Source organism: Balaenoptera physalus, assembly GCF_965194825.1.
Source record: "Balaenoptera physalus genome assembly, chromosome: 14".
Lineage (NCBI taxonomy): Eukaryota > Metazoa > Chordata > Mammalia > Artiodactyla > Balaenopteridae > Balaenoptera > Balaenoptera physalus.
This window is the reverse complement of record NC_138893.1, coordinates 90,240,750-90,260,117: the sequence shown is the minus strand read 5'-3', so window position 1 is coordinate 90,260,117 and position 19,368 is coordinate 90,240,750. Positions and strand designations below refer to the sequence as shown.

Below are 19,368 nucleotides of genomic sequence, written 5' to 3'. Positions count from 1 at the left end.
TTTTTTAGATTCCACATATGAATGCTAACAGTATTTGTCTTTCTTTGTTGGACTTACTTAACTAAGCATAATACTCTCCAGATGATCATGTTGTTGCAAATGGCAGAAATTCATGCTTTTTGTGGCTGAGTAATATTCCGTTATACATATAATACACAAAATCTTCTTTCTCCATTCATCTGTTGATGGACACTTAGGTTGCTTCCATATTTTGGCTATTATAAATAGTGCTACGAACATTGGGGTGCATGAATCTTTTCGAATTAGTGTTTTTGTTTTTTTTCAGTTATGTACCCAGGAGTGGAGTGGCTAGGTCATATGGTAGTTCTAGTTTTAGTTTTTTTGAGAAAACTCTATACTGTTTTCCACAGTGGCTACACCAATTTACATTCCCATTAACAGTGTGTGAGGGGTCCCTTTTCTCCACATCCTCACCAGAATTTGTTATTTGTGGTCTTTTTGATGATAGCCATTCTATCAGGTGTGAGGTGATATCTCACTGTGGTTTTGATTTGCATTTCCCTGATGATTAGTAATGTTAAGCATATTTTCATGTGCCTGTTGGCCATCTGCATGTCTTCTTTGGAAAAATGTCTACTTAGGTCTTCTGCCCGTTTTTTATTGTGTTGTGTTTTTTTTGATATTGAATTGTACGAGCTGTTTATATTATTTGGATATTAGCCCCTTAAGTCATATCATTTGCAAACATCTTCTCCTATTTAGTAGGTTGTCATTTAATTTTATTGATGGTTTCCTTTGCTGTGCAAAAGCTTGTAAGTTTAATTAAGATCCATTTGTTTATTTTTGCTTTTGTTTCTTTTGCCTTGGAGACAGATCAAAAAAAAATATTGCTATGAGTTACATCAGAGAGTGGTGTGCTTATGTTCTCTTCTAGGAGTTTTATGGTTTCACGTATTACAGTTAGGTCTTTAATCCATTTTGAGTTTAGTTTTGTATATGGTGTGTGAACATGTTCTAAGCTCATTCTTTCACGTGTAGCTCTCCCGTTTTCCCAGCACCACTTACTGAAGAAACTGTCTTTTCTTGGTTGTGTATCCTTACCTCCTTTGTCATAGATCAATCAACCATAAGTGTGTGAGTTTATTTCTGGGCTCTCTATTCTGTTCCCTTGATGTATGTTTCTGTTTTTGTGCCAGTACCACACAGCTTTTATTACTGAAGCATTGTCGTATAGTCTGAAGTCAGGGAGCATAATACCTCCAGCTTTGTTCTCTCTCAAGATTGCTTGTCTATTCAAGGTATTTTGTGGTTTCATAAAGTTTAGGATTATTTGCTGTAATTCTGTGAAAAATGTCATGGGTATTTTAATAAGATTGTATTAAATTTGTTGATAGCTTTGGGTAGTATGGACATTTTAACAATGTTAATTCTTCCCATCTAAGAACATAGGATATATTTTCATTTCTTTATATCACCTTCAATTTCCTTTATTAATATTTTTATAGTTTTCAGAGTATAAGTATTTTATCGCTTAGGTTAAGTTTTTTTTCCTAGGTATTATAGTTTTAGATGCAATTTTAAATGGGATATCGTTTTTACTTTCTCTTTCTGGTAGTTCATTATTAGTTATAGAAGAGCAACAGATTTCTGTATTTTAATCATGTATCCTGCAACTTTACTAAATTCATTTACTAGTACTAGTTTTCTGGTGGAGACTTTAGGGTTTTCTATATAAAGTATCATGTCTCCTGCAAATAGTGACTGTTTTACTTCTTCCCATCTGATTTGGATGCTTTTTACTTTCATTTCTTGTCTGATTGCCGTAGCTAGGACTTTGACTACCATGTTAAATAGAAGCGGTGAGAGTGGGTATCTTTGTCTTGTTCCTGATTTTAGAGGAAAGGCTTTAAGCCTTTCCTAGTTGAGTATGTTAGTTGTGGGTTTGTCATAAATGGCCTTTATTATGTTGAGGTATGTTCCCTCTGTAACCACTTTGATAAGACTTTTTACCACGAATGGATGTTGAATTTTATCAAATGCTTTTTCTGCATCTGCTGAGATGATCATGTAATTTTTATCCTTCCTTTTTTTAGTATGGTCTATCACATTGCTTTTGCAAATTTTGAACTATCCTTTCATTCCTGGAATGAATCCTGCTTGAATATGGTGTATGATCCTTTTTACGTATTGTTGGATTTGGTTTGCTAGTATTTTGTTTAGGATTTTTGCATCTAGATTTATCAGAGAAATCAGCCTATAATTTTTTTTTTTTTTTTTTTTTTTGTAGTGTCTTTGTCTGATTTTGGTATCAGGGTAATTATGGCCACCTAGAATGAGCTTGGGAATGTTCCTTCCATTTCAATTTTCTTGGAATAGTTCAAGAAGGATAGGTATTAGCTCTTCTTTGTTTGGTAGAATTCGTCTGTGAAGCCATCTGGTCTTGGACTTTTGTTTGCTGGGAATTTTTTAAATTGCAAATTCAGTTTCATTTCTAGTGATCACTCTTTTCAAATTGTGTTTTTCTTCTTGATTCAGTCGTCAGACTGTATGTTTCTAGAAATTTGTCCGTATCTACTAGGTTGTCCAGTTTGTTGGAATATAACTGTTTATAGTTTTCTATTATGATTTTTTATATCTCTGTGATATTGATTGTTATTTCTCCTTGTTCATTTCTTATTTTATTTGGGTCTTCTCTGTCTTATTCTAGGTGAGCCTGGGTAAAGGTTAATTAATTTCAACCTTATAAAATTATTTATTTTAATTTTAATTTTTTAAATTTGTTTTTCTTTTTGCTGTTACTGATTGGGTGATTTTCATTATTGTCTTCCAGATCATCTATGCATTCTTCTATATCACCTAGTTTGCTATTTATTTATTCTAGTGTGTTTTTCATTTCAGTTATGGTACTCTTCATTTCTGACTGGTTCTTTTTTATGTATTCTAGTTCCTGGTTGACATCTCCCTGTGTTCATCTATTCTTTTCCCTAAATCAGCTAGCATTCTTATTACCGATGCTTTGAATTTTTTATCTGGTAAATTGTTTATTTCTGTTTAATTAGATATTTTTCAGGGATTTTCTCATAGTGTTTCATTTGAGACAAGTTCCTCTGGCTTCTCATTTTCCTTCATTTTCTCTTTCTTTATAAAGTTATGTGAAATACTAACCTATTGTGGTCTTATCGGGGTGTTCTTATGGGGGAGCTTCCCTATCTAGTCTGTGTGTGCCCATTGGTTTTAAGAGCTGAATTCGATTTGAACACAAGTCATGTCTTTCTTCAGGGTGTGCTGGTGGCTGTCTCCTTGGTAGGCAGTGGGGCTGGTGATGCAAGGGCTTGGCTGGAGCCAGGTGTGAGCCGAAACTTCCCCTTTGCTCGCTGGCTGTCATAGCCCTATCAGGGGACGTGGGCAGGTCTCAAGTTACTGCAGCAGAATCCCTGAGTGTCAAGTCCCTTTTATGGTACGTTTCCCCCCTCCAAGTACCTGCACCTCCACACCACGGGGGCAGTGCTGGAGCCATAGGGCTCGCATGGGCACTCAGCTTGTGTCTGGGTGCAGGCTTTGGCAATCCAGCCTGGGACAAAAATCTGGATTGCTGCTGATATGCTGCCTGTGTAAGTACCAGCCATGGCTGCCTCCACCCTTCTCAGATGCCACCTTGGGCCTGAGTCTCTTTTGCTTTTCTCAGCTGGACTCTTCCCCCCAGCCTCTGGTACTGTTCTTGCCCTAGTGTGGGCCGTGCCGCATGTCAGGCTGGGCCTGTGTGGGCTCTCAGTGTGTCAGGGTGCAGGCTGTGGAGGTCTGGCCACAGACGGACATAGGAATGCTTCTGATGAGCTGCCTGTGTCAGTGCCAGCTCCCGCTCTGCTCAGACACCACTTTGGGACCAGCCGTGTCTGTATCTCACAGCAGCATTCCCAAGCAGGGTTGGAGAATTTGCTCACCTCAGGCTGATGTATGCCCCGGAGTGGCTGCAGGAAACTGAACAGCCACTCATGCAGGCTTCAATCCACTACCCCCACCTGACTCGGGAGTAAGGATGCAAGCAAGCATGTGCTCCTTACGGGTGGAATCCAGGCTTCCAGAGCCCACCTGCTATTCCAGTGGCCCGCCAACCAACCAAGGGGCTTGTCTCCCCTGTGTTGGACCCTAGTTCTGGGGCGCCCAATATATGGCTTGAACCCTCCCCAAAGAGGGTCTCCACCCATGTAATCTTCCTTTTCCTCTGTGTCCCTTCTTAGGGGCACATGTCCTGACCTGACTGCTTCTCTTCCCTTCCTACTGATTCTGTGGGGATCCTTCTTATAGCCTTGATTGTATAGGAGTCTTTTTTCCAGTCTCCTGTTAGTTTTCAGTGAGAATTGTTCCACATGTAGATGTATCTTTGATGTGTTCATGGGAGGAGGTGAGTTCCTTGTCTTCCTTTTCTACCATCTTCATCCCTCCTGATAATTCAGTATTTTAATATAGGTTTCTCGAACCAATCTATTAGGAATTACGCATTCTTTCCTAGGTTGAGCGACAGCTTTGTTTCCTCACTTTCTACTAATTTCCGTCACGTTTTACCCTATGTATCAATTCCCAGTTCTCAATTTTGAGATTTTCAAGAGCAAGAACCAGGTATTATCCATGCCTGGGTCTTCCATAGTTATTCAGCAGGTGCTCAAATCATGTTGGTTTAATTAATGTCTTCATATTATTACATGGTCTTGTCTATTCTCAGTAGTCATATTTTTAATCTGTTAACAACATTAACACATTGGATTATTTTTCCCTGTTTGGAACACTTTGTTCATTTGGCTTTCAGGACAACACGATTTCTTGTTTTTTTGTTACTCTCACTGGCTATAATTTTTATTGGTTTTGATTCATCGCTACAGCTTCCAAGGTGGTGGATTGAAGATTCTACATTCTCTACCTACATTCGTTTCTTTGGGAGACTCATCCTATCTCAATATATTAAATTTTATCTATATTTTGATGAATATCACATTTCTATTTCTAGCCCAAACCGTACTTCAGACCCCAAATAGTCATCTGAACTCCTGATCTTCATCCTGAAGCATTCTTCTCCTATTGTCTTTTTGAAAGCAACAAACTGGCAGTTTTACCTTCTGGTTGCTTAGGCCAAAAACCTTGAGATGATCCTTGCCATATGTGTTTCATTCACAATGTACAGTGATCCATCATGAAATCTGGTCAGCTCACCTCTTTTCTCACCTGTCCAAACACTATAATGTTTACTGTGGATATAGCATTAATCCTTCAACTTGTCTTTCTGCTTCTGCCATTATCTCCGTTCAGTTTGTTTTCAACACAGTAGTCAGAGAGATTCTTTTAATATAAGCCAGGTTAGGGAATTTTTCATCTTTGAAACCCTTCAGTAAATTCTTTCTTAATCCAAAGTCCTATAAGGCCCAGTATAGTCTAACCTCCTTGACCTCATCTCCTTCTACTTTTCTCACTCATTCCTCCTCAGACTTACTGGCTTCCATTTCAAATAACTTCTACTTCAGAGCCTTTGCATGGCTTTTTCATTTTCCTAGAATACTGTTCTCTCAGAGAGACATAGCTCTCTCCCCTTCTTTCTTGTCTTCCCTCCCAAACATCACCATTTACAATATTTGGTATTGTCTGTCTCTACCTGATCACCACATGAAAATAGAACTTTTTGTTTGTATTGTTTTATTTATTGCAAGTAAGTAATGATATTTATTATACCTAACACCTAGAATAGTACACAACAAACAGAAGGCACTCAATAAACTTTCCTTGAATGAAAGAATAAATGAAAAAATGATTGAAACAACATATTTGCTCAGTTTTTCCTTGTGTTCCTAATACTAGGTAGAAGGAGAACCATGACTGGACTGTCCTCAGAATACATTCGAACAACTACTTGGAAACATAACGGATGAATACATCTGCCTCTTTGCAATTTAATCATTTCTTTCCAAAATCCTAGGGCAAGACAATCTATAGATTATATTTTAAGTATATAATAACTTATGCAGTTATATAAATTGATACTGTAAATCTCTATTATATATTAAATATTTTCCATGATTTTTGTTAAAGAAAAAATGGTGATTATAAAAGATTATATACAGCCATTTTTCTTTGATGAATGGAGTAGAAAGGAGGAAGGAAATAAATAAGCCATTTGAAGACTATAGACCAACATGTTATCAGAAATTATCTATGGGTGGTAAAGTCATTTACTTCTTTTTTTCCCAATTTTCCATTTTTTATACATTTTATAATGAGCAATGTTAATCAGGAAAAATGTGGAAAAGCTAAAGCTTCATACTGAAAGAGATCATGACTTCTTGTGTTTGGACTACCATTTTTCTTATTTAAACAAAGTCGAAGGAATAGCTAGTTGAATAGGGCCTTATTCTTAAAATAAACTGAAAACAGACTCTTTTAACTTTTCCTTCCTTTAGAAATTCTTGTTGGATCCTCACCTTCACCCACTTATACATTTTCTTCTACATTCTGCTTTTGGTGGAAGTTGATAATACTTCTTTAGGGATCGGAGATTAAGACTTTTACTCCTTCTCTCTACTTACTTAATTACTATCGGAACAGTTGTGTTTCTTGTCCATTCCATAGTTTGCCCCTCCAAAAAACTAAACAAACAAACACACAGAAACCTCCCACAAAAAAGGAAAAATCCATAATAAAGTCACAAATAGCTTTCTGAGAAACACTGTTTTTAAAGCCTCAATACTTGTCAAGGCAGAGCCTGATCATGCCGGAGAAATAATTCATCTCTAAATATTTTTTGAGAACCCAGCTTGCTTGAACAGTAATACAGAAAACAACTGCCATCTCTTTTGTTCTTAGATTATTAGATTAGATTAGATTTATTTACAATTCACTTTTAATTTTAAAACAATATGAAAGTAAATTTAACTGTCATTAGCATGGATCTCATATTAACTAATGAGTATTTTCTGGGTGGCATTTTTTTTCCCTTTTCAGCATTTCTCTGTAATATTTACTTTCCCTCTCTTTTCATACCTTGCTTTTTGCATTTTGCCTCACAATTTTACATCTTTGTTTTTATGTCAGTAAGAAATCCTTTTTTTCTGTGGTTTTATTTGTTTGACTACACTTTTGTCTTTCTCGAGCATTGAAGCACTTTGGCGTTCATCACTTGAAACTGTAGGGACTAGTTAGGTAATGAATGAAGCTAAAATATCAGACCTATAACAGCAAAGGATCATTTCTTGTTCAGGGTATTTATCCTGTTGACCCTTGAACAACAGAGGTTTGGACTGCATAGGTCCACTTTTGTGCAAATTTTTTTTCAATAAATGTGTACTTATACGATCCCTGGTTAGTTGAATCTGCAGATGTGGAACCATGGATATGGAGGGTCAACTGTAGAGTTATACACAGATTTTTTTTTTTTTTTTGAGTACCTGCTGGGTTTTTATTTTATTTTTTTAAACATCTTTATTGGAGTATAATTGCTTTACAATGGTGTGTTAGTTTCTGCTTTATAACAAAGTGAATCAGTTATGCATATACATATGTTCCCATATCTCTTCCCTCTTGCATCTCCCTCCCTCCCACCCTCCCTATCCCACCCCTCTAGGTGGTCACAAAGCACCGAGCTGATCTCCCTGTGCTATGCGGCTGCTTCCCACTAGCTATCTATTTTACATTTGTATACACAGATTTTTGAGTGTGCAGAGGGTGGGTTGCCCTAACCCTGGTGTTGTTCAAAGGTCAACTTATGTATGTGTATATATATACTGCTATATGTTGTCTTCATTCTAGTATCCAACTTGAGGAGGAAGCCCTTATCTGGAATATGGCTGGACTTGTGTTAAAAGAAACATGGTGCGGAATTTCCTGGAGTTCCAGTGGTTAGGACTCCACACTTTCACTGCCGAGGGCACAGGTTCGATTCCTGGTCAGGGAACTAAGATCCCACAAGCTGCACGGCACAGCCAAAAAAATAAAACCCCAAGAAACAAAGAAACATGGTGAAACACATCAGGCTTTTTCTTAAAATTTCTACCTGGAAATAACACATGTCATTGGGGCTCTCATTCTATTACCAAAGTAAGTCAAATGACAACTTACAAGTTCAATAAGATGGGGATGTATTATACTTGTACAGAAAGAAACAATAAATGTTCATTGCTTTATAACTTATCACTTATCCCAAGTCTAGGAAAATATCTGAAGTTTAGGAAAATAAATCAGAAATGGAGTTCTAATGGAGATGAGCTTGGAGTAGGGTTTTTAACAGGAATCACTAAGTTATGATATAAAGGGTCACACATAAAGGCAGGGGAAGAGAAAGTATGGGAAGGAGGCCAAAGTAGAGAGTTTTTCATGGCATGTGACTCTCTAGGTTATGAAAATTAGGTGGTTGAGATTGTTAGTAAAGGAAATGGGACTGGTAAGGACTTAAAGGTTAGCAGTAGATTTCACACAGAAAAAAAAATGGACCACAATAATCTTTTGTGTATTGAGCTGATGTAATTTTAAAATAGCACTATGATGTAGGCATCTAACGTTGAGTGAGTATAGGTAGTGAAGTTAAGGTGCTTATTTATCAGCTGGTGACTTCCAGCATGCTGTGTTTGTCTTTGGATGTATGTACTTCTGCAAATGTGATGTGTGTTTACTTGGAGTTTTGTGATGGATAACTACCACTGAGTGACTGCTATGACTATAAAAATACTCTCCCTGTCTAAGTTAAAAGGTTTTTTATCTTTCATTTTTTTGCATTTTTTCTTTTTTTTAAGGAAGTATAGTTGATTTACAATATTATATTCGTTTCAGTGTACAACATAGTGATTCAGTCTTTCCATAGGTTATAATCCATATAAAATTATTATGTCTGCCAGAGAAAGACACATACTCTGTTATCACTTATATGTGGAATCTAAAAAATAAAACAAACATGTATATAACAAAACAGAAACAGACTCACAGATATAGAGAACAAACTGGTGGTTACCAATGGGAAGAGAGAAGGGGTGAGGGGCAAGATAGGGGTATGGGATTAAGAGATACAAACACTGTATAAAACATATAAGCAACAAGGATATATTGTACACCACAGAGAAATATAGCCATAATTTATGTCAGAGCGTTCTGCCTATGTTCTCGTCTAGAAGTTTTATGGTTTCAGGTCTTACATTTAGGCCTTTTATCCATTTTGAGTTTATTTTGTATATGGTATGAGGAAATATTTTAAACTCATTGATTTACATGCGGTTGTCTGGCTTTCCCAGCACCACTTGCTGAAGAGACTGTCTTTTCTCCATTGTATATTCTTGCCTCCTTTGTCATAGATTAGTTGACCATAGGTGTGTGGGTTTATTTCTGGTCTCTCTATTCTGTTCCATTGATCTATTTGTCTGTTTTTGTGCCAGTACCATACTGGTTAGGTTACTGTAACTTTCAAATATATTCAGAAGTCAGGAAGAGTTATACCTCCAGCTTTGTTCTTTTTTCTCAAGATTGTTTTGACATTCAGGGTCTTTTGTCATTCCATATCAATTTTAAGATTATTTTTTGTAGTTCTGTGAAAAATGTTCTGAATATTTTGATAGGGATTGCATTACATCTGTAGATAGCTTTGGTAGTATGGATATTTTTAACAACATTAATTCTTCCAATCTAAGAGCACAGTGTATCTTATCCTTCCATTTCTTTGTAAAATTTTCAAACTCCTTCATCGATACTTCATAGTTTTCAGAGTATGTCTTTCACCTCTTTGGTTAAGTTTATTCCCGGATATTCTATTCTTTTTTTTTTTTTTTTTTTTTTACATTCTGTACTTTATTTTTATTTATTTATTTATGGCTGTGTTGGGTCTTCGTTTCTGTGCGAGGGCTTTCTCTAGTTGTGGCAAGTGGGGGCCACTCTTCATCGTGGTGCGCGGGCCTTTCACTGTCGCGGCCTCTCTTGCTGCGGAGCACAGGCTCCAGACACGCAGGCTCAGTAGTTGTGGCTCACGGGCCTAGTTGCTCTGTGGCATATGGGATCTTCCCAGACCAGGGCTCGAACCCATGTCCCCTGCACTGGCAGGCAGATTCTCAACCACTGCGCCACCAGGGAAGCCCTATTCTATTCTTTTTGATGTAATTTTATATGGGATTGTTTTCTTTCATTCTCTTTCTGTTAGTTCATTTTTAGTTATAGAAACCAAAAGATTTCTGTATATTAATCTTGTATCCTCAACTTTACTGAATACATTTATTCTAATAGTTTTCTGGTAGATACTTTAGGGTTTTTGATATAGAGTATCATGTCATCTGCAAATATTGACAGTTTTCTTCCCTTCCAATTTGGATAGTATTTATTTCCTTTTGTTGTCTGATTTCTGTGGCAAGGAAATACAATACTATGTTAAGTGGAAGTGGAGAGAATATGCGTCTTTATCTTGTTCCTGATTTTAGAAGAAAGGCTTTCAGCTTTTCACTGTTGAGTATGATATCAGCTCTGAGTTTGTCATAAATGGCTTTTATTATACTGAGATATGTTCCCTCTTTACCCATCTTGATGAGAGTTTTTTTTTTTTAAACATCTTTATTGGAGTATAATTGCTTTACAGTGGTGTGTTATTTTCTGCTGTATAACAAAGTGAATCAGCTATACGTATACATATATCCCCATATCCCCTCCCCTTTGTGTCTCCCTCCCATCCGCTCTATCCCACCCCTCTAGGTGGTCACAAAGCACTGAGCTGATCTCCCTGTGCTATGCAGCTGCTTCCCACTAGCTAGCTATTTTACATTTGGTAGTGTATATATGTCAGTGCCACTCTCTCACTTCGTCCCAGTTTACCCTTCCCCCTCCCTGGGTCCTCAAGTCCATTCTCTACATCTGTGTCTTTTTGATGAGAGTTTTAATCATGAATGGATGTTGAATTCTGACAAATGCATTTTTTTTTTCTTTTTGTATTTGTTGGGTTGCTGATGTGAGTTTTTCCCTTAGATTTGTTCATGTGATGTATCACATTGATTGATTTGTGAGTGTTGAACCATCCATAGAATAAATCCCACTTGAATATGGTATGTGATCCTTTTATATAGCACTGGATTTGGTTTGCTAATATTTTGTTGAGGATTTTTACATCTGTATTCATCAGAGATATTGGCCTGTAATTTCCTTTTTTGTAGTGTCTTTGTCCGGTCTTGTAATCAAGGTGACGTAGCCTCATAAACTGAATTTGGGAGTGTTCCACCCTCTTCAATTTTTTGGAGTAGTTTGAGATGAAAAGTTATTAGCTCCTCTTTATAAATTTGGTAAAATTCCTCTGGACTATTTTTTTTCTACGAGTCTTTTAAATTATTAATTCAATTTCATGTCTAGTTATCAGTCTGTTCAGACTGTCTCTTTCTTCCTGATTCAGTCTTGGCAGGTGGTACAATTTCTAGAAATTTGTCCGTTTCTTCTAGGTTGTCCAGTTTGTTGGCGTATAACTATTTGTAGTAATCCCTTATGTTTTTTTGGTATCTCTGTGGCATCAGTTGTTATTTTTCCTCTTTTATTTCTTATTTTGTTTGTTTGGATTTCCTCTCTTTTCTTCTTTAGGCTGGCTAAAGGTTTATTTTGTTTGCCTTTTCAAAAACAAAAGTTTGATTTCATTGATTTTTAAAAATATTTCTGTCTCTATTTATTTACTTTCCAATCTTCATTATTTCTCCCTTCTGCTGGGTTTGGGCTTTGTTTGTTCTTCTTTTTCTAATTCCTTTAGATGATAGATAGGCCTAGCATGTGATCTATCCTAGAGAACATTCCATCTGCACTTGAAGAGAATGTGTATTCTGCTGTTTTTAGATAGAATGTCCTCAAATACCTATTCAGTCCAACTACTCTATTGTGTCATCTAAAACTTTAGTTGCCTTTTTGATTTTCTGTCTGGATAATCTTTCCACTGATGTCAGTGGGGGTGTTGAATTCCCCCACTATTATTATGTAACTGTTAACTTCTCCCTTTTTGTGTTTTTGTATTTGCTTTATATATATAAGTCCTCCACTATTAGGTGCATATATGTTATTGAGTATAATATCCTCTTCTTGTATCGATCCTTTTATCATCATATAATGCCCTTCTTTGTCTTTTGTTACAGACTTTGTTTTAGTCTATTTTATCTGAGATGAATATCGCTATCCCCAACTTCTTGTCATTTCTATTTGCGTGAAATATCTTTTTCCATTCTCTTACTTTTAGTCTGTGTGTGTCTTTAGTTCTGAAGTGAGTCTCTTGTAAACAGTATAAGATCTACATGTTTTATTTCCCTTCCCCACATTTTGTGCTTTTGATGTCATATTTTACATCTTTCTTTTTATCCCTTTACTATGTATTTTAGTTATAGTTGCTTTTACAATTTTTTTCTTTCATTCTTTGTACTAGCTTATTTAAGTGGTTAATCCTCAGCCTTTACTATATGTTATTCTTTACTAGTGGGATTTTTCTGTTCCTGTGGATTCTTTCTTCTTGTTAATGCCTTTTATTTTCCACTTAGAGAAGACCCTTTAACTTTTCTCTAAAGTAGGTTTAACATCGATTAACTCTTTTAGTTTTTGCTTGTCTGAGAAGTTTATCTCTCCTTTAGTTCTAAATGATAATTTTGCTGGGTAGAGTATCCTAGGTTGCAGGTTTTTCCCTTTTATTTTTATTTTTTTTAATTGCAACTTCAGGAAAAGTTCCTGCTTTATTATTCCAAATAAATTTTTGCATGTAAAATAAATGTCCAATAGTTCCTGGTATGTGGGAAGATAGTGTTTGTTAAAGTCACAATGAAGCCTTATTGACGGAAGCTTGGCTATATAAACAGCACAAATTGAGAAAAGGTTTAATCTCCAAACCTATTAGACTGGATGAAGTAAGATAAGTAATTGCCACCTTGCGACACTACAGGAGGTCTCATTCCCATCGGAGGTCAAGGAGGCCCACCTTGGTAAGGGGGCACCATTGGCGGTCCCTGCCCATACAGCGGCATGGCACCAGGAAGATAACCTGGCATCCCTTGATGATGACCACCATACTGACCATGAGGTGGCATTGGGGGTCTCATTCCTTGTTGCTGTGGGATGCCTGGCTGTGGTGGCATCGTAGCTCCAATTGGTCCAATGGGTGGATTACCAATGGGAGCCCCTCCTGGTCAAGGAAGATTACGTTGATATTTAGGTAACTGTGCTCTTCTCTCTTCCAGCAATATATCCTCATCTGGATGGATCAACTTACTGGTTGCACTGTCGTCATAAGTGTAGCAGGCTTACTTGTTATTGAAGCTGCTGGTTTAGCTGCAGTGCTGTTTGTTGTACTAGTGGTTGAAGCTGTAGACTGTGTATATGCAGGGAATGTAGGCTTTGGGGGTTCTGTAGTTGTTGCAGGGGTACTATTTAAGGACTTGAAATCTGTACCAACAGGTCCTTGGGCAGCTGCCTGAGCCTGTCCTGCACTGGGGAAAAGAGGCTTAGTACCTGGAGGCTGTGGAGCTGGAACTGTTGTTGTTCCTGCAGGTGGTCTGTTAAGAATACCTGGCACTGAAACAGCCTGTGCTTGAGTCATTGGGGAATTCCAGGACGTGGAACAGGAGGGGGCATACCTAGTGGCATACCAGGCATCAGAGGTGGTATTCCTGGTCCAGGTGGCATCATTCCACCCATTGGCATCATTCCAGGTGGCATTCCTGGCATAACTGGTGGCATTCTTGGCATCAGAGGAGGAACACCTGGCATTAATGGAGGTATGCCTGGAGGCATTCCTGGTGCTTCTGGAACTGGTGGTAGTCCTGGTTGTGCCATTGGGGGGATATAACCTTGTTGAGGTTGAACAGGCTGTGGTTGAAATGAAGTTGAAGCTGCAGAGTCATCATCATCATATTCATCAGAATCCTCTGGTTGCTTCTTTTTTTGACTCTCTGCTTGTGTTTTCTGTTCAAGAAGTCGTCTTCTTTCATCCATGTCTTTTTCTGGAATACCTGCCATACCATATATTTCCAACTCTATGTCTGTTCTCCCAGGTATTGCATTTGGTACTGCATCTATTGTCTCTTTATGCACCTGCATGCAATGAATAGCTAAGCCAGGTCCTGTATACAATTTCTTATGACATATATGACATTTAAGATGCTTTGCTTTTTGGTGCTGTATAAGGATCTTCTCATCATCAAAATCTCTATTACAATACCAGCACCATGGCTTCAGCTGCTGCTGCTTCTTGTGACCCATAACTGCGCTCTACCGACGAAAAAAAGGGAGGCAAAAACAAGCAAGAAAAACTAGCCGAAGAGTCGCTCACTCTTCCGACCCAACCGCCACCACCGTGTCCCACAGGAAAACCAGGTTTTTCCCTTTTAGCGCTTTCGATAATGATGCCTGTCCCTTCCAGCCTGCAAAGTTTCTGCAGAAAAATCAGCTTATAGCCTTATGGGGGTTCCCTTATATATGACTCTTTGTTTTTCTCTTGCTGCCTTTAAATTCTCTGTATCTTTAACTTTTGTTATTTTAAGTATGATGTGCCTTAGTGTGGATCTGTTTGGACTCATCTTGTTTGGGATCCTCTGTGCTTCCTGGATTGCATAGCTGTTTTCTTCCAAAGTTTTGTGAAATTTTCAGCCATATTTTCATCAAATATATTTTCAATCCCCTTCTCTCTCTCTTCACCTTCTGGGACCCCTATAATGTAAATGTTGGTATACTTGCTGTTATTCCAGAGATCTCTTAAATTGTTCTCATTAAAAAAAAAATTCCTTTTGCTGTTCTGATTGGATGATTTCCATTATTCTATCTTCTGATCACTTATGCATTAATCTGTATCACCTTCTCTGGTATTAATCCTTTCTCGTGTATTTTTTATTTCAGTTATTGTATTCTTCAGTTCTGACTGATTAAAATTCCACTGTGTTCCTCTATTCTTTTTGCTAATTCAGTTAGCATTCTTATTACTAATGCTTTGAATTCTTTATCTGGTACATTATTTCTCAATATTTGTTTCAGGGATTTTTCTCTCGCTTTTTCAAATGAGACCAATTTCTCTGTCTTCTTATTTTGCTCAACTTTTTTTGTCTCTAGCAAATTTGGTGAAACAGTTCCCTGTTTGAGATCTTGAAAGTGTGCCCTTATGTGGGAGCCTCCCTGTACAGTCTGTGTGTGTCCTTTGGCTTTGGTGGGAGAGTTGGATTTGATATGAACATAAGCCATGTCTTTCCTGTTTTGCTGGCAGCTATCATCTTGGTGGGAGGTGAGGTTGGAGAAGGGGGATCCAGGGCTTGAACTAGATGTGAGCTGGGGCTTCCCCTCTGCCCTCTGCTCAGTGGCCATCATCACCCTATCGGGGGCAGGGGCCCATCCCTCGTTGCTGGAGCAGAAGCCCTGAGTGGCAGGTCTAAACTTTCTCTGTTCTCTTTAAATGCGTGATCTGCCCCCTCCTAGCACCAGCAAACTTGCCCCATAGGGGAGAAGTGCTGGGGCAAGTGGGGCCCATGGAAGCACTTGGTGTGTGTTGGGGCATGGGCTGTGGTGCTCCAACCACATACAGAAGTCTGAGCTGCATGTGATGCACTGCCTGTGCAAGTGTCACTGCCTGGGCCAGCTGCCTATGCCCTGCTCCACTCGGGTGCTACTTTGGGTCTGAGTCTCCTTTGTCCCTCACAGCTGATCTCTCCCCTTTGCCTCTGCCACCCCTGCCCTGGTTTGGAGCTGCACTGCAGTGCAGGCAGGGCCCGTGTGGGCTCCTTGTATGTATTGAGGCACAGGCTGTGGCGGTTTGGCCACAGACAGAGTTTGGGCTACTTCTGATGCACTGCTTGTGAAAGCACCAGTAGTGGCTGCCCCAGCCCTGCTCAGATGCTGCTTCAGAGCTGAGCTGCCTCTGTGTCACGTGGTCGAGCGCTTTTCCTCAGTCGTAGAGCTGTGATGTGAAGTAAACGGGCTGGAGCATTCCCTTGGCTCAGGTTAGGGCTCACGCTGGGGATGTCATGGGAAACCAGTCAGCCTCCTCAGCAGTTTCAGTCTGTCCTCTTTGCGCTGTTTTGGGAGCAAAGCAACTCCTGTGTGCTCCTCATGAGTGGAGTCCGGGATTCCTACAGCCCTCCTGTTAGTCCCACTGACCCTCCAAGCGGCCAAGGGGACCAGCCTTCCCTGTGTTGGACCCCAGGACTGGGGTGCCCAATATGTGGCTGGAACCGCCCATTCCCTAGGGAGGATCTCCACCTGTGTAATTCCCCTTTTCCTCTGTGTCCCCTCACAGGGGCACAGGTCCTGACCTGATTGCTTCTCTTCCATTCCTGCTGATTGTGTGTGAATCCTTCTTATTACCTTGGTGTACAGAGTTTTTCTGCCAGTTTCCAGTTAGTTTTCAGTGGGATTTGTTCCATATGCAGATGTATTTTTGATATGTTCCTATGGGGAGGTGAGTTCCACCTTTTCCTATTCTGCCATCTTCATCTCCTCTCTCTTCCAAGTTAAACATTTTGAGAAACAGAAACTGACTTAGGATGGATGAAGCCTAAAAACATTGACAAGTTTATTGTAAGTATATTGGGCAGCTAAAATCAATGGGAGAGCTGGAATACCAGGAGAAATGGCCAAAACCACATCTCAGACCTGGGTTGATGTGGAAAATTCTTCTCCCTTCACTACCTCTGCCAGGAAGCAACCACCTAAGCCCTTGGTTTTTGCTGCATTTAGCTCCTGAGAGAAAGACCAGAATGCATGTATCGAGTGCTATAGCCAAAGATAATGCCTGGGCCTAACTGCAGGAAAGTCTAATAAGCAAGTGCCTGGCAACTCACTCTTTAAAGAGAGACAGCTTTTCCCATGTCAAATCAGACTCTGAAAGTGTGAAAACCCTAAATATCAAAAGGCGTTTAGATGCTAATTTGTCAAAATGAAGGAAAATACCCATACAAGTAGAAAGTAAAGAAGTGATTGATATGAGAAGAAATAAAATAGTTGATTGGGAAAATGGGTATTGAGAGATGGCAAGAGGAGATCTGAAATTAGTTTGGGGAGTGTTTGTGCTAAGGGACCAGGAAGATACACATACTTCGGTGGCAAGAAAATCATGACCTTTGGAGCCAAAGAGAAGGGAATTTAAATCCTTGTCTTGTTGCATATTAGCTGTGTGTCTTAGTCAAGTTAGTCCAGGAACCTCAGTAAATTGGAGATAACGATATTGGTATGAAGATCAAATAAAATAAAATATGTAAAGGTCTGTCATTCTGTCTACCATATGGTAGATACTCAACAAACGTTACCCACCCACCTATTCCCCCCCAGAGCTTTAGGTTAAAAGCAATGAGGAAGGTCAGTACAAAGATTTCCATGTTGTTCTAGCATCTAATGTCCTGAATTCCTCAGGAGATGATGGTTGGTAAAGGAACAGTAAGAGAATAAAATGTAGAGGTAAGTTTTGTTACTGGTAAGGGATAGAATCTTTTCTGGAACCTGGCTGGATCACAGGATGCCCTATGGTTATTTTTAGTTTTCTCTCAACCAAGGTGCTGAAGACAGACTAGTCCTTGAACAGTCTTAGTGAGCAGGTGTACTCCCTGGATTTTCTTCTGCTTCTGCACCATTTCTGTCCAAGTAGATCTGGATTTCCATCCAGTCTCACCTTCTTCCTTCTTTTGAATCCTTTCTGGAAGGAAAAAATAGGAAGCAGCCAATCTAAAGGGAATTCCAGTTAAAAGCATTAGGAGTCATAAAAGGTCTACAAAAGGGCCCAAATTCAAATATATTGATAAATATTAGCATCATCCTTGGGCAAGACAATAGTAAGTAGTGAGTTGATAGGACTGAGGTTTGTTTGAACATAAAGGAATTCAAATTCAAATTGCTTATAACTCAAGCAAAGTGAAATATAAATGAAGGCAGATAGTTGTCAGGTTACAGACCCCAGCCTACATCTGGGGTTTCTTATCTTCTCAGAATCCTCTTGCCTCTGAGGAAACATGGGTTGGAAGACCCAAGGTGTGAAGACTTTCTGTTTTGAACTCAAGCAGCTTTACGTTGCATCTCTCATTCACATTGAGGTTACACAAGATATTATTTGAAAACAGGGCTCTGTGGCTAAAAAGGACATTTAGACTGTGATGCTCTTTTATGCAGATTTCCAAGACTCTCTCATCAGATTTATAGTAAGTGAAGACTACACTTTTCCCAAAGCACTTCCACATACAGTCTTTCAATGACCCTCTTAAGAACCTAGTGAGGAAAGCATATGACTTGAATATTGGTGATCAAGAATATAGCCACATATAATTTTCAGTGAATAGAATAAAACTTGATCATTTTTTTGAATGGTGAAAGAGAGATTACTATTTTCTTCACAGTCAGTGGTTTTTGCTAAGTTTCTAACAGGCTCATTCTGACCAGGAAAAATGGATTTGGGTTGGGAACATGGAATGTGAAATCAGTGTTTCAGGGACATGGACTTTCACAGAGGCCTCTGCAATCACCATGTTCCTGGCTAGTAAAATCCACTGAAATTATTTTCTTGCTATAATGTTGTGATTTACAACTTAAACGTGTTCTCGTAAATAGAGATGCTTCCACGGCTCTTCCGCTTCCCACCCTTTTTGCCAGATCTCGGCACATCTGAGAAAAATTATGAGATCTAATGTTAAAAGATCTAATGGTACATGAATTGTGTTTTCTCCTTATGTCTTGATGTAATGGGGAAAAACATGTCTGTAGAATTGGCTATTTCATTCTCAATGGCACCAATTATTTAAAAGTGTCATTTATATACAGACCCTGCAGCTACATCAGTGCAGCTGGAATTTAATTTAATCCATTTACTCATTTGTTCAATTAACATTCAGTGAACACTGAAAATGTTCTGCCTTAACTGCAGGTGTCCTCTGCAGTAGTGGGAGAATTGGAACCATCCAACCAATCCCAGCAAGTAAACACAACATAAGTCATAAACCATTAGAAAATGGGTAGTTCAAACATGTAAGTGCCACCTTCAGTAATTTAATATCCAGCACTACCGTTGAGATTCACAAAGAGTTTTTGCTCTACAGAAACATATCTATTGGAAATATAAATGTATATGAATATATAATATATAAATGTATATGAATATATATATATATATATATATATATATATATGTTTATGTAGACTTACTTCAGCATTTGACAGTTAAAATACATGCACTGGAATCTTGCTGCTATAACCTCACTAGACATAACCATATAGGATAAGTTTGTTCTTTCTCTTAGCCTCAATTTTCTCACCATCTGGTGTGCCTGAGTTGCTTTATGGGAATTTTGTGAGGAGAAGGATAAAGCATGTAAAACATGCAGCACAACGCCTGGTGTGGAGTAACTATTCACTATTGGTTGGTGTAGGAATGCTATTGATGATGATGATGATGATTATAACAATGTTACCTCCTGTTGTCTTTCCTTT

General features: G+C 38.6%; 1 pseudogene across 1 annotated transcript; it reads right to left on the bottom strand.

Moving 5' to 3' along the window:
- Positions 1-10,061: 10,061 nt before the first annotated feature.
- LOC309642747 (BUB3-interacting and GLEBS motif-containing protein ZNF207 pseudogene) lies at positions 10,062-19,011 on the bottom strand (annotated as a pseudogene). The gene has a single exon. The product of its transcript is annotated as a BUB3-interacting and GLEBS motif-containing protein ZNF207 pseudogene (transcript).
- Positions 19,012-19,368: the final 357 nt, after the last annotated feature.